The sequence below is a fragment of the Oncorhynchus tshawytscha genome, unplaced genomic scaffold, assembly GCF_018296145.1.
Source record: "Oncorhynchus tshawytscha isolate Ot180627B unplaced genomic scaffold, Otsh_v2.0 Un_contig_3121_pilon_pilon, whole genome shotgun sequence".
NCBI lineage: Eukaryota > Metazoa > Chordata > Actinopteri > Salmoniformes > Salmonidae > Oncorhynchus > Oncorhynchus tshawytscha.
The window spans coordinates 625,414-642,500 of record NW_024609809.1 but is presented as its reverse complement, the minus strand read 5'-3'; positions in this window follow the sequence as shown (position 1 = coordinate 642,500).

The following is a 17,087-nucleotide window of genomic DNA, read 5'->3' as shown; positions in this document are numbered from 1 at the left end:
GGACAGGACTACATGCAGAGGATGGGATAATACATCAGTGCTTACGTAATCCATGTGCACTAAATGACCAAAAGTATGTGGACACCTGCTCGTCGAACATCTCATTCCAAATCATGGGCATTAATATAGAGTTGGTCCCCTTTGCTGCTATTACAGCCTCCACTCTTCTGGGAAGACTTTTCGCTAGATGTTGGAACATTGCTGCGGGGACTTGCTTCCGTTCAGCCATGAGCATTAGTGAGTTTGGGCTCTGATGTTGGGCGATTAGGCCTGGCTCACAGTTGGCATTCCAATTCATCTCAAAGGTGTTCGATGGGTTTGAGGTCAGGGCTCTGTGCAGGCCAGTCAAGTTCTTCCACACTGATCTCGACAAACTATTAAATAGGACCGCACTTTGTGCATGGGGGCATTGTCATGCTGAAACAGGAAAGGGCCTTCCCTAAACTGTTGCTACAAAGTTAGAAGCACAGAATCGTCTAGAATGTCATTGTATGCTGTAGTGTTAAGATTTCTCTTCACTTGAACTAAGGGGCCTAGCACTAACCATGAAAAATAGCCCCAGACCATTATTCCTCCTCCACCAAACATTACAGTTGGCACTATGCATTGGAGTAGGTAGCGTTCTCCAAACCCAGACTTATCTGTTGCACTGCCAGATTGTGAAGCGTGATTCATCACTCCAGAGAACACGTTTCCACTGCTCCAGAGTCACATGGGGGCGAGCTTTACACCACTCCAGCTGACGCTTGGCATTGCGCATGGTGATTTTAAGCTTGTATGCAGCTGCTCGGCCATGGAAACCCATTTCATGAATTCTTGTGCTGACGTTGCTTGAAAAGGAAGTTTGGAACTCAGTAGTGAGTGTTGCAACCGAGAACGGACCATTTTTACACACTACGCACTTCAGCACTCGGCGGCCCAATTCTGTGAGCTTGTGTGGCCTACCACTTCGTGGCTGAGCCATTGTTGCTCCTAGATGGTTCCACTTCCCAATAACAGCACTTACAGTTGACCGGGGCAGCTCTAGCAGGGCAGAAATTTGCCAAACTTGACTTGTTGGAAAGGTGGCATCCTATGACGGTACCACATTGAAAGTCATGGAGCCAATATTTGTCTATGGAGATTGCATGGCTGTGTGCTCGATTTTATAGACCTGTCAGCAACGTGTGTGACTGAAATAGCCAAATCCACTAATTTGAAGGGATGTCCACATACTTTTGGCAATGTAGGGTATCTTTGATGGTAATAATTGTCTTTTACCATCCAAGAAGGGACTTGATTCCAGAGTATGAGTTTGACAGTATAAAATTCGTTTTATCGCAATATTGGGCTGTGACATTTATTTTCAAGATTACTACAGGGAGAACGTTACACCTCTACTTTTTATACAAGCCCTCCTACCTACTCTTTATGAGCCAAATAATGACAAGCTAGACATTCATTATCCACAAAAAAAACAAAAAAAAATATTTGTAAAATATTCCTTCCTCATTCCCTCTCCCACCAGTGTCTATTTTGGTTTTTGCTTTTCTACTGTGCCGCAGAAACCGGTAGACGCAAGTTAGACGTCATGTTGCTGGGCGACATGACATCGCTCAGCAACATGACACACACACACACTGTAATGATAAGGTCCAGCGGTGGTCCACAGATAAGAGCCCAAAAATAGAAATTATCATTCTCTCTCTCTGACTGGCTCCCTGCATGCCCCTCCTCCTGTGTCTCCCGGCCCCTCCTCCTGTGTCTCCCGGCCCCACCTCCTCTCACATTCTCCATCCCTGTTGGAAAGCAGCTTCTGCTGTGTGATGTATTAGCCCTCCCTCCTCCCTCCTCCCGTTCCCCCCAGGCCCCCCTGACGTATCTGTTCTGTGATGTTGTGATGATGCTCCCTCTCCGACTGTCCCGGAGGGGATATGGCTGGATTACAAGCGCTACGCTGTGATTGGAGGAGATTAGCCGCTGCCCCTGCTGAAGAGAAAAAGGAAGTACTCAGGATGACCAAGAAACAGAGTTCATGAAGAGAACAAAATCTCTCTCTCTCTCTTTCTCTCTCTCTCTCTCTCTCTCTCTCTCTCTCTCTTTTCTCTCTCTCTCTCCCTGGGGGGTAGGAGCATTGGGCCTGTAACCGAAAGGTTGCTGGATCGAATCCCAGAGCCGACAAGGTAAAAATCTGTCATTCTGACCTGAGTAAGGCAGATAACCTGCAACAACAACTGCTCCCCGGGCACCGATGATATTGATTAAGGCAGCTCCACGCACCTCTTTGATTGGGTTAAATGAGGAAGACCAATTTTAGTTGAATGCATTCAGTGTGCAACTGACTAGGTATTCCCCTTTCTCTCTCACTCTCTCTCTCTTCTCCTCCTTCTCTCTTCATAGTGTTTCCCACATCAACCCTTTCATTTGAACTTCTTCTCCTCTCGTCCTCCTATCCGCACAATGATGTGGCCAGCTGGCATTAGCTGTTGTCCTTGTTTATGTTGTCGTTTATCCAGTCGACCATGTCTTTTGTCTGCTCCCTCTCTCCTGGCACTGTCCTCTCACTTTCATCCTCTCCTATCTCTCACACATCTCTGGTTCATCAGTCATGCACGATGGGGTGAGGAGGGAATAGCAGTTCTACAACTTTCCAGGGCAGTGGATTCAAACAAGAACCCCATTCTACTATGTGGGAGTACAGGCCGGCGTAGCGATGAGAGACACTGGACAGACACTGGACAGGCTGGCATTTAACAGGCATTCTGTCTGTTGATCAAAGACTGGGGAGAGGACCACGGCACTGGGCGCTAATGGGACCACTGGATGGATGGATCTGCACTAGGAGGAATGGGAATGAAATAGGGTTTTCATGAGTTGGACTCCAGTCAAGACTGTGCTGGCAGTGGCTGGTTCTGATTTGATTGACTCACGGTTACATTAGTTTGGTTGTACAGGGAGGAATTTCATTACTTTTATTGCATTTGGACTAAATAAGTAATACGAGCAGTAAATATTGAGCAGTAAACGTATGCTGCACATGAAGAGGTATTTACAGTACATACAGTATGCTCTGTTGAACACAGTGAATAAACAGACACATTTCTATCATGGCTCTGTTGACTTATCAAGTATGATGAATGGAACCGTTTTAGAACAGTCTCTCTCGTTCTCACTCTCTCTCTGTCCCCTATAACCACCCTTTGATAAATCCCTGATGATTTCTGTTCATATGAGAGGACCCCATTCAACCAGCATGAAACCCTGAGAAGCAGTGTTGTTAGACCTCTATACTGATTGACAGGGGAGCCCTGTTTCCAGTTGAACTTGGTGTGCTTGTTAGGGAGACCTGACCACTACATGACCACTCTGACCGGTCCCCCTGACCCATGGATCGGTCATAGTAGAGCGGAATGGGCATACCTGGTCAAGGACTTGGCCTCCATGGTCTAGTCGGACGTCATGGTTCTTAAACGGACAGTAGTATTGGCACTGAATGATAACAACATGGCTGAACCAAATCTCCTTTGTTATTTAGATATAGTTTTAATTATATTGAGATAAAACAACATTTTAGTGAGCTGTTTAAAAACTATAGCAGATTAAAACGACAACTAGTCAAACATCAAATAGAATTGGAATATGAGTATGAGTAACACGTTACAGTACATACAGTAGCTACATATACACTATTAGAGAAAAAGGAACCTGAAAGAGTTCTTGAAGGGTTCTTCAGCTGTCCCCATATCGAGAAGCCTTTGAAGAACCCTTTTTGGTTTCAGGTAGAACCCTTTTGATTCTAGGTAGAACCCTTTTGGGTTCCATCTAAAAACCTTTCTACAGAGGATTCTACAGTACATGGATCCCCAAAATGGTTCTTCTACCTGGAACCACAGAGTGTTCTACCTGGAACCAAAATGGGTTCTCCTATGGAGACAGCTGAAGAACCCTTTTGTGGAACCCTTTTTAAAAAAACTTTCCCACAGTTCACCTAAACATATGTGTTTATACATGTAATATTACCAATACTCTCCATCTTCCAGAGATTAAGCATATGAGCGTGAGTTGGAGGACATATTACATATACTGAACAACAATAGAAACCCAACATGCAACAAATCTGTCAAATGAAATAAATTCATTAGGCCCTAATCTATGGATTTCACATGACTGGGCAGGGGCGCAGCCTTGGGTGGGCCTGACAAGGCATGGGCCCACTGACTTGGAAGGCAGGTCCACCCAATGGGGAGCCAGGCATAGCCAATCAGAATTAGGTTTTGCCCACTAAATGACTTTATTACAGACAGAAATTCTCCACATCTGTGGCATTGTGATGTGTGACAAAACTGCACATTTCGTAGTGGCCTTTTATTGTCCCCAGCACAAGGTACACCTGTGTAATGATCATGCTGTTTAATCAGCTTCTTGATATGCCACACCTGTCAGGTGGATTGAATATCTTGGCAAAGGAGAAATGCTCACTAACAGGGATATAAACAAATTTGTTCCCAAAATTTAAGAGAAATAAGCTTTTTGTGTATATGGAAGAATTTTGGGATGTTTTATTTCAGCTCATGAAAAATGGGACCAACACTTTACAAAAACACACAGTCCATCAGATCATGCCTACACTGTATTCCCATGTATGATCCCATATGTTCTCATTCCTACAGAGAGTGAGTGAGAGAGATAGCATTTAAAACTCCAAACCCTGGGGTCTCTGAGTGGAACCTCCTCCATCTCTGGTACTGGCTCTAAAAATAAACCCTGCATGGCTTTCATAATAACTGTGTCTGAATGAGAGAGTGGGACTTTCAATGCCAGCAGCAGGTTCTCTGACAAATCAGGGATGTGTTCATTAGGGCACACTGTAGCAAAATGTTTTTAACAGAGAAATGGAAATTAGTGTTTCTTATTGGGAGTCCCTGTTTCAGTCTGTTTACATGTGTTTGATGTCTAATCATATCAAAATAAAATTTTATTGGTCACATACACATGTTTAACAGATGTTATTGCGGGTGTAGCGAAGTAATTTCTAACAATTGCACAACAATACAAACCAATCTAAATTAAAGGAATGGAATTAAGAAAACATAAATATTTGGACGCCTTCTTCAAATCAAATCAAATCAAATTTATTTATATAGCCCTTCGTACATCAGCTGATATCTCAAAGTGCTGTACAGAAACCCAGCCTAAAACCCCAAACAGCAAGCAATGCAGGTGTAGAAGCACGGTGGCTAGGAAAAACTCCCTAGAAAGGCCAAAACCTAGGAAGAAACCTAGAGAGGAACCAGGCTATGTGGGGTGGCCAGTCCTCTTCTGGCTGTGCCGGGTGGAGATTATAACAGAACATGGCCAAGATGTTCAAATGGCAGTGTGCAGTGCGATGATGAACACAATCCAGATTAGTATTGGACATCATGGACTGGAGAACTCCAACATGTGCTGGATAGTCTTCCATACAGGCAGGTATTTCCGAAAGAAAATATGCTGGGGTTTGAAAACTAAATTTATTGCATTAATCAATTCTTTGTTGTTTAGGTCTACATAACTGATTCCATTAATTGCAGTAGTAATAGTTGGGGCCATGAGAATCACTCAGTGCAGGCATTTTACATTTTTAAAGCATGAAACACACCAAGAATCTCACTGCCAATAGACTGCCAATAGGTACTTATCACAGTGGGAGGCTGTTGCTTCTCTTGTTAGAACAAAAGTGGTACCAGTAGAGACAAATCTACCGATTGTACTTGTAGAATCGCAATGCTCGTCAGTGGCCAATAACTTGACTTTGAGCCAATCAGAGAGCACGAATCCCCACGGAGACAAAAACAAAAATGGATAAAAGAGGACATTTTCTCAGTAGGCTACATACACAGATGAGCCAGTCACACTTCATATGCAATGTAGCCTTGGGTATGGTAGCTAGCTAAGTGTACAGACGCAATGCACACAACACTAAAGACTTCCTCTAAGCTAGCTAACTACTGTAGCTAGTATTGATATTATCATTAAATCACAATGGATTAGCTAGTTAGCATGAAACAGCTGCCTTTGTTAGCTGCTGAGTTAGCTAGCTAGTTATGTCACAGATAGAACTATGAGACAGATATTTCACTGGATGTATAAATGTGAAGCATCCGGTTGGCATTTCCACTGATCACCAAATATGGTAGTGAGAGGAAGCCCACAGAGGGACAAGATGGAGCGAGGTGGATTTTGGCCGACATTCTACATTCTCATCGATTTAACATTTGATCTCAATATAGTTTTCTGTTCCCAAAACTAGAATCTGTTATGAACAGATTGGACTATGTTTTGTAGACTTTTAAAAATGCGCGCTGTTTAGAAGGAGTGCAAAGTCAAATTGAGTTACCGCACCTCAGAGTAGGCGTCCCCTAACAGAAATATGCAGATGCATACTAGAACGCACCAATAGGATAGCGCTAGCGTGTACTTGGCTCTGCCCACCTCCTTGCCTGTTCTGCCCACTATGACCCATTGGAAACGACAAGCTGTGGTCTATCTTAGTTTAGTTGTGAAAATCTTTGGCTATGTTGCACTACCTTGTGAATATGCTAACGTTAGCTAGCTAGCTAAACATTTGACTATGGGCTGGCACTGGCAGTATGGGATTATGGAGAGGGAATTATATTGTTTCTTCGTCATCTTGCTAGGTAGTTATCTAACTGTGGCCATCAGGCTAGTATCAACAAGGGCTTTCTACAAAATAGCAACATTAGCGCAGAATACTTGGAATCTAGACCATAAGCAATACGCATGGATATGCATTGCCAAACAATGCTACTGCCACCTTCTGGTTTGGAGTACTTTAACAAGGCTGGCTGATTACTTCAAAGGTCTTTGCAGTTTGAACACAAAAGAGATTGACTGCGGACACAAACGTTTGACAATCCTACCGGTGTGTCTGAGTTTTAAGGGAAAGTCACAAAGGTGAGCGCATGCCCATGTGCACACACACACACACACGTACACACACACACACACACACACACACACACACACACACACGCACATTCATATCACAAGCATCATTAGGTAAAAGGACATCAGGGCAGAGCCTCACACTTCATTGGACATAGTGTGTTTGTATGTGTGTTTGCGTGAATGTGCGTGCATGTGTGTGTGCATGTGTGTGTTCTCCCCCTCAACCTTCCCCTAGCACACAGGAGTACAGTAGTAAAAATAGCTCTCTCTCTCAGCCCACTGGCTGCAGTCTGAGCAGCAGCAGCTGGAAGAGGCCCCCTCTTCTCCCCAATCTTCCTTTCTCACTCTCCCTAGCCCTCTCTCTTTCCCCTCCCCAAATCTCTCTCCTTCCTATCTCCTTACTTCTCTGCTCCTTCCCTTCCCCATTTCTCTCCTCCCCCTCTCTCCTGCTCGCTTTTTCTCTTTCTCTCGCTCTCTCTCTCTTTCTCCTTCCCCCTCCCTCCTGCTTTCCCTCTCTCTATCTCTCGCTCTCTCTCTCTTTCTCCTTCCCCCTCCCTCCTGCTCTCCCTCTCTCTCTCTCTTTCTCCTTCCCCCTCCCTCCTGCTCTCCCTCTCTCTATCTCTCCTAGCAGAGTGCACCGTCATTGTTGCTCCTAGCATTAGAGAACAGCAAGGGGATCAGGTTGCTGATGCTGAACATGGGGAAAGTGTTTCTGTCTTTTTAGCATTTAGGCTACAATTTAGGCTATCTATTCTCTTTATGCAACGCTCACATCTGTCTGGCCTATCATCTATCACCATGAAGATACATCCCATCCATCTGAGGATACACGTCTAGCCCTCAGCCCTCGCTCATAAATCATCTGTCTGGCCTATCATCTATCAACACGGAGATACATCCCATCCATCTGAGGATACCCGTCTAGCCCTCAGCCCTCGCTCAAAAATCATCTGTCTGGCCTATCATCTATCACCATGGACATACATCCCATCCATCTGAGGATACACGTCTAGCCCTCAGCCCTCGCTCATAAATCATCTGTCTGGCCTATCATCTATCACCACGGAGATACATCCCATCCATCTGAGGATACCGTCTAGCCCTCAGCCCTCGCTCATAAATCATCTGTCTGGCCTATCATCTATCACCACGGAGATACATCCCATCCATCTGAGGATACACGTCTAGCCCTCAGCCCTCCTCATAAATCATCTGTCTGGCCTATCATCTATCACCACGGAGATACATCCCATCCATCTGAGGATACACGTCTAGCCCTCAGCCCTCGCTCATAAATCATCTGTCTGGCCTATCATCTATCACCATGGAGATACATCCCATCCATCTGAGGATACCGTCTAGCCCTCAGCCCTCGCTCAAAATCATCTGTCTGGCCTATCATCTATCACCACACGGAGATACATCCCATCCATCTGAGGATACACGTCTAGCCCTCAGCCCTCCTCATAAATCATCTGTCTGGCCTATCATCTATCACCACGGAGATACATCCCATCCATCTGAGGATACACGTCTACCCCTCAGCCCTCCCTCATAAATCATCTGTCTGGCCTGTCATCTATCACCACGGAGATAGATCCCATCCATCTGAGGATACACGTCTACCCCTCAGCCCTCCCTCATAAATCATCTGTCTGGCCTATCATCTATCACCATGGAGATACATCCCATCCATCTGAGGATACACGTCTAGCCCTCAGCCCTCCCTCATAAATCATCTGTCTGGCCTATCATCTATCACCATGGAGATACATCCCATCCATCTGAGGACACGTATACCCTCAGCCCTTGCTCATAAATCATCTGTCTGGCCTATCATCTATCACCACGGAGATACATCCCATCCATCTGCCTCGCTCATAAATCATCTGTCTGGCCTATCATCTATCACCACGGAGATACATCCCATCCATCTGAGGATACACGTCTACCCCTCAGCCCTCGCTCATAAATCATCTGTCTGGCCTATCATCTATCACCACAGAGATACATCCCATCCATCTGCATCGCTCATAAATCATCTGTCTGGCCTATCATCTATCACCACGGAGATACATCAAATCCATCTGAGGATACAGGTCTACCCCTCAGCCCTCACTCATAAATCATCTGTCTGGCCTATCATCTATCACCATGGAGATACATCCCATCCATCTGAGGATACACGTCTAGCCCTCAGCCCTCGCTCAAAAATCATCTGTCTGGCCTATCATCTATCACCACGGAGATACATCCCATCCATCTGAGGATACACGTCTAGCCCTCAGCCCTCGCTCATAAATCATCTGTCTGGCCTATCATCTATCACCACGAAGATACATCCCATCCATCTGAGGATACACGTCTAGCCCTCAGCCCTCGCTCAAAAATCATCTGTCTGGCCTATCATCTATCACCATGGAGATACATCCCATCCATCTGAGGATACACGTCTACCCTCAGCCCTCGCTCATAAATCATCTGTCTGGCCTATCATCTATCACCATGGAGATACATCCCATCCATCTGAGGATACACGTCTAGCCCCTCAGCCCTCCCTCATAAATCATCTGTCTGGCCTATCATCTATCACCATGGAGATACATCCCATCCACCTGAGGATACACGTCTAGCCCTCAGCCCTCATCTGCTCATAAATCATCTGTCTGGCCTATCATCTATCACCACGGAGATACATCCCATCCATCTGCCTCGCTCATAAATCATCTGTCTGGCCTATCATCTATCACCACGGAGATACATCCCATCCATCTGAGGATACAGGTCTACACGTCTACCCCTCAGCCCTCGCTCATAAATCATCTGTCTGGCCTATCATCTATCACCACGGGAGATACATCCCATCCATCTGAGGATACCCGTCTAGCCCTCAGCCATCGCTCATAAATCATCTGTCTGGCCTATCATCTATCACCACGGAGATACATCCCATCCATCTGAGGATACACGTCTAGCCCTCAGCCCTCGCTCAAAAATCATCTGTCTGGCCTATCATCTATCACCATGGAGATACATCCCATCCATCTGAGGATACACGTCTACCCCTCAGCCCTCGCTCATAAATCATCTGTCTGGCCTATCATCTATCACCACGGAGATACATCCCATCCATCTGAGGATACACGTCTAGCCCTCAGCCCTCGCTCATAAATCATCTGTCTGGCCTATCATCTATCACCATGGAGATACATCCCATCCATCTGAGGATACACGTCTACCCCTCAGCCCTCGCTCAAAAATGATCTGTCTGGCCTATCATGTATCACCATGGAGATACATCCCATCCATCTGAGGATACACGTCAGCCCTCAGCATAAATCATCTGTCTGGCCTATCATCTATCACCACGGAGATCTAGCCCTCAGCCCTCATCTATAAATCATCTGTCTGGCCTATCATCTATCACCACGGAGATACATCCCATCCATCCGCATCGCTCATAAATCATCTGTCTGGCCTATCATCTATCACCACGGAGATACATCAAATCCATCTGAGGATACACGTCTACCCCTCAGCCCTCGCTCAAAAATCATCTGTCTGGCCTATCATGTATCACCATGGAGTTACATCCCATCCATCTGAGGATACACGTCTACCCCTCAGCCCTCGCTCATAAATCATCTGTCTGGCCTATCATCTATCACCACGGAGATACATCCCATCCATCTGAGGATACACGTCTAGCCCTCAGCCCTCCCTCATAAATCATCTGTCTGGCCTATCATCTATCACCACGGAGATAGATCCCATCCATCTGAGGATACACGTCTACCCCTCAGCCCTCCCTCATAAATCATCTGTCTGGCCTATCATCTATCACCATGGAGATACATCCCATCCATCTGAGGATACACGTCTACCCCTCAGCCCTCGCTCATAAATCATCTGTCTGGCCTATCATCTATCACCACGGAGATACATCCCATCCATCTGAGGATACACGTCTAGCCCTCAGCCCTCCCTCATAAATCATCTGTCTGGCCTATCATCTATCACCATGGAGATACATCCCATCCATCTGAGGATACACGTCTAGCCCTCAGCCTCCCTCATAAATCATCTGTCTGGCCTATCATCTATCACCATGGAGATACATCCCATCCATCTGAGGATACACGTCTACCCCTCAGCCCTCCTCATAAATCATCTGTCTGGCCTATCATCTATCACCACGGAGATACATCCCATCCATCTGAGGATACACGTCTACCCCTCAGCCCTCCCTCATAAATCATCTGTCTGGCCTATCATCTATCACCACGGAGATAGATCCCATCCATCTGAGGATACACGTCTAGCCCTCAGCCCTCCCTCATAAATCATCTGTCTGGCCTATCATCTATCACCATGGAGATACATCCCATCCATCTGAGGATACACGTCTAGCCCTCAGCCCTCGCTCATAAATCATCTGTCTGGCCTATCATCTATCACCATCATCCCATCCATCTGGCCTCATAAATCATCTGTCTGGCCTATCATCTATCACCATGCTATCATCTGTCTGGCCTATCATCTATCACCACGGAGATACATCCCATCCATCTGAGGATACACGTCTACCCCTCAGCCCTCGCTCATAAATCATCTGTCTGGCCTATCATCTATCACCACGCATCCCATCCATCTGCATCATAAATCATCTGTCTGGCCTATCATCTATCACCACGGAGATACATCCCATCCATCTGAGGATACACGTCTACCCTCAGCCCTCCCTCATAAATCATCTGTCTGGCCTATCATCTATCACCATGGAGATACATCCCATCCATCTGAGGATACACGTCTAGCCCTCAGCCCTCGCTCATAAATCATCTGTCTGGCCTATCATCTATCACCACGGAGATACATCCCATCCATCTGAGGATACACGTCTACCCCTCAGCCCTCGCTCATAAATCATCTGTCTGGCCTATCATCTATCACCACGGAGATACATCCCATCCATCTGAGGATACACGTCTAGCCCTCAGCCCTCGCTCATAAATCATCTGTCTGGCCTATCATCTATCACCATGGAGATACATCCCATCCATCTGAGGATACACGTCTACCCCTCAGCCCTCGCTCATAAATCATCTGTCTGGCCTATCATCTATCACCACGGAGATACATCCCATCCATCTGAGGATACACGTCTACCCCTCAGCCCTCCCTCATAAATCATCTGTCTGGCCTATCATCTATCACCACGGAGATAGATCCCATCCATCTGAGGATACACGTCTACCCCTCAGCCCTCCCTCATAAATCATCTGTCTGGCCTATCATCTATCACCATGGAGATACATCCCATCCATCTGAGGATACACGTCTAGCCCTCAGCCTTCCCTCATAAATCATCTGTCTGGCCTATCATCTATCACCATGGAGATACATCCCATCCATCTGAGGATACACGTCTAGCCCTCAGCCCTCGCTCATAAATCATCTGTCTGGCCTATCATCTATCACCACGGAGATACATCCCATCCATCTGCCTCGCTCATAAATCATCTGTCTGGCCTATCATCTATCACCACGGAGATACATCCCATCCATCTGAGGATACACGTCTACCCCTCAGCCCTCGCTCATAAATCATCTGTCTGGCCTATCATCTATCACCACGGAGATACATCCCATCCATCTGCATCGCTCATAAATCATCTGTCTGGCCTATCATCTATCACCACGGAGATACATCAAATCCATCTGAGGATACACGTCTACCCCTCAGCCCTCACTCATAAATCATCTGTCTGGCCTATCATCTATCACCATGGAGATACATCCCATCCATCTGAGGATACACGTCTAGCCCTCAGCCCTCGCTCATAAATCATCTGTCTGGCCTATCATCTATCACCACGGAGATACATCCCATCCATCTGAGGATACACGTCTACCCCTCAGCCCTCCCTCATAAATCATCTGTCTGGCCTATCATCTATCACCACAGAGATACATCCCATCCATCTGAGGATACACGTCTACCCCTCAGCCCTTGCTCAAAAATCATCTGTCTGGCCTATCATGTATCACCATGGAGTTACATCCCATCCATCTGAGGATACACGTCTACCCCTCAGCCCTCGCTCATAAATCATCTGTCTGGCCTATCATCTATCACCACGGAGATACATCCCATCCATCTGAGGATACACGTCTAGCCCTCAGCCCTCCCTCATAAATCATCTGTCTGGCCTATCATCTATCACCACGGAGATACATCCCATCCATCTGAGGATACACGTCTACCCCTCAGCCCTCCCTCATAAATCATCTGTCTGGCCTATCATCTATCACCATGGAGATACATCCCATCCATCTGAGGATACACGTCTAGCCCTCAGCCCTCGCTCATAAATCATCTGTCTGGCCTATCATCTATCACCACGGAGATACATCCCATCCATCTGAGGATACACGTCTACCCCTCAGCCCTCCCTCAGTCTGGCCTATCATCTCATAATCCCATCATCTATCTGAGGATACACGTCTAGCCCTCCCTCATCATCTGTCTGGCCTATCATCTATCACCATGGAGATACATCCCATCCATCTGAGGATACACGTCTAGCCCTCAGCCTCCCTCATAAATCATCTGTCTGGCCTATCATCTATCACCATGGAGATACATCCCATCCATCTGAGGATACACGTCTAGCCCTCAGCCCTCACTCAAAATCATCTGTCTGGCCTATCATCTATCACCACGGAGATACATCCCATCCATCTGAGGATACACTCTAGCCCTCAGCCCTCGCTCATAAATCATCTGTCTGGCCTATCATCTATCACCACGGAGATACATCCCATCCATCTGAGGATACACGTCCCTGAGGATACCTACCTCAGCCCTCGCTCATAAATCATCTGTCTGGCCTATCATCTATCACCACGGAGATCCCATCCATCTGGATACACGTCTGGCTCATAAATCATCTGTCTGGCCTATCATCTATCACCACGGAGATACATCCCATCCATCTGAGGATACACGTCTACCCCTCAGCCCTCCCTCATAAATCATCTGTCTGGCCTATCATCTATCACCATGGAGATACATCCCATCCATCTGAGGATACACGTCTAGCCCTCAGCCCTCGCTCATAAATCATCTGTCTGGCCTATCATCTATCAACTTGGAGATACATCCCATCCATCTGAGGATACACGTCTACCCCTCAGCCCTCCCTCATAAATCATCTGTCTGGCCTATCATCTATCACCATGGAGATACATCCCATCCATCTGAGGATACACGTCTAGCCCTCAGCCCTCGCTCATAAATCATCTGTCTGGCCTATCATCTATCACCACGGAGATCCCATCATCCCATCATACACGTCTACCCCTCAGCCCTCCTCATAAATCATCTGTCTGGCCTATCATCTATCACCACGGAGATACATCCCATCCATCTGAGGATACACATCTGTCTACCCCATCAGCCCTTGCTCAAAATCATCTGTCTGGCCTATCATTTGAGGATACCTATCATCTATCACCATCATCTATCACCACGGAGATACATCCCATCCATCTGAGGATACACGTCTACCCCTCAGCCCTCCCTCATAAATCATCTGTCTGGCCTATCATCTATCACCACGGAGATAGATCCCATCCATCTGAGGATACACGTCTACCCCTCAGCCCTCATCTCATAAATCATCTGTCTGGCCTATCATCTATCACCATGGAGATACATCCCATCCATCTGAGGATACACGTCTACCCTCAGCCCTCCATCTGTCTGGCCTATCATCTATCACCATGGAGATACATCCCATCCATCTGAGGATACACGTCTACCCCTCAGCCCTCGCTCATAAATCATCTGTCTGGCCTATCATCTATCACCACGGAGATACATCCCATCCATCTGAGGATACAGACATCTGTCTGGCCTATCATCTATCACCACGGAGATACATCCCATCCATCTGAGGATCATCCCCATCTGAGGATACAGCCCCTCAGCTCATAAATCATCTGTCTGGCCTATCATCTATCACCACAGAGATACATCCCATCCATCTGAGGATACACGTCTACCCCTCAGCCCTCCTCATAAATCATCTGTCTGGCCTATCATCTATCACCATGGAGATACATCCCATCCATCTGAGGATACACGTCTACCCCTCAGCCCTCGCTCATAAATCATCTGTCTGGCCTATCATCTATCACCAGATGAGGAGATGTGTCCCATCCATCTGAGGATACACGTCTAGCCCTCCTCAGCCCTCCTATCTAAAATCATCTGTCTGGCCTATCATCTATCACCATGGAGATACATCCCATCCATCTGAGGATATCACCATGGAGATACATCCCATCCATCTGAGGATACACGAGCCCTCCCTCAGCCCTCGCTCATAAATCATCTGTCTGGCCTATCATCTATCACCATGGAGATACATCCCATAAATCATCTGTCTGGCCTATCATCTATCACCACAGGAGATACATCCCATCCATCTGAGGATACCAGCCCTCAGCCTGTCTGCTCATAAATCAACAGAGGATACTCATTAAAGATCATCTGTCTTTTTTATCCCCACGGAGATTTTCCTTCCCTCCTGCCTATCATCTATCACCAAGATATAAAGGGATAAGCATCCCATCCATCTGAAGGATACACCCCTCCCTGAGCCATCACTCTCTTATGTGTAAATCAAAATAACATATCTGATCTGGCCTTGAAGGAGAGATCATCTATCACACAAAGGAAAAGGGCAGGAGAGGAGGGATACCATGGTGACTCTGACATCACTGATCTGAGTGCTCACTCAATGGGAGTTTTGTTTGTGTTGAAGGCAAAAGACACTCTAGAGGAAATCATCTTCAGTTATTTTTTAACCAGGTAGGCCAGTTCTCATTTACAACTGCGACCTGGCCAAGATAAAGCAAAGCAGTGAGACAAAAACAACAACATAGAATTACATGGGATAAACAAACGTACAGTCAATAACACAATGGAAAAATCTGTATACAGTGTGTGCAAATGTATGCAAATGTGTGCAAATTGTAAATAAGAATTTGTTCTTAACTGGCTTGCCTAGTTAAATACAATAAAAGATCAAGACCTGTCACTCAACAGTCCAAGGATGCTGAGAATAATCCCATCTCTTCAACATAACTTGAGAGACAGCGATGTCAATACTGGGGGGAAAAAGTGTGGGGAACTGGGGAATTGCAATGTGGCAGTTTAAATTATTATTATTATTATTATTATTATTTTTTGGTATCCAATTGGTAGTTACAGTCTTGTCTCATAACTGCAACTCCTGTACAGACTCAGGAGAGGCAACGATCGAGAGCCGTGCCTCCTCCGAAACACAACAAAACCAAGCCGCACTGCTTCTTGACACAATGCCCTCCTAACTCAAAGCCAGCCACACCAATGGGTCAGAGGAAACACCATACACCTGGCGACCGTGTCAGCGTGCACTGCGCCCAGCCCACCACAGGAGTTGCTAGTGTGCAATGGGACAAGGACATCCCTGCCGGCCAAACCCTCCCCTAACCCAGATGACGTTGGGCCAATTGTGGGCCGCTCCATGGGTCTCCCGATTGCGGCTGGCTTTGTCAAAGCCTGGACTTGAACCCAGAATCTCTAGTGGCACAGCTAGCACTGCGATGCAGAGTCTTAGAACACTGCACCACTCTGGAGGCCCTGTCATTTTTATTTCTACAAGTACTTGGACGAGGGAGGCATAAAATGGCATTGAATCGATGTTGAAGGAAAAGTACATTGTGGACACACACACACACACACACACACACACACACACACACACACACACACACACACACACACACACACACACACACACTGCAAAAGGACATCTGGTGAGAGCCTCACACTTCTTGCTGTAAACTCTGGACCTTGGCACTGGTTCACCGCTGCTACCGATTGGCTATAGTGGCTAACGCCACTGCCACGAAGCTAGCACCAGTTAGCCGTGAGCCAGGCACATCTCCCGGCTAGCAAACTAAATTCTACAATACCTTTTGCCATCTGGCTTGGATTCTCTGTCGACACGGCCCCCCGCCGCACCACCACGACTGGTCTGCCGACAAATACTCCATCAGCTGTGCCTTCAACCGGCCTCCGTCGGAGGGCTACTAACTTTAAACGC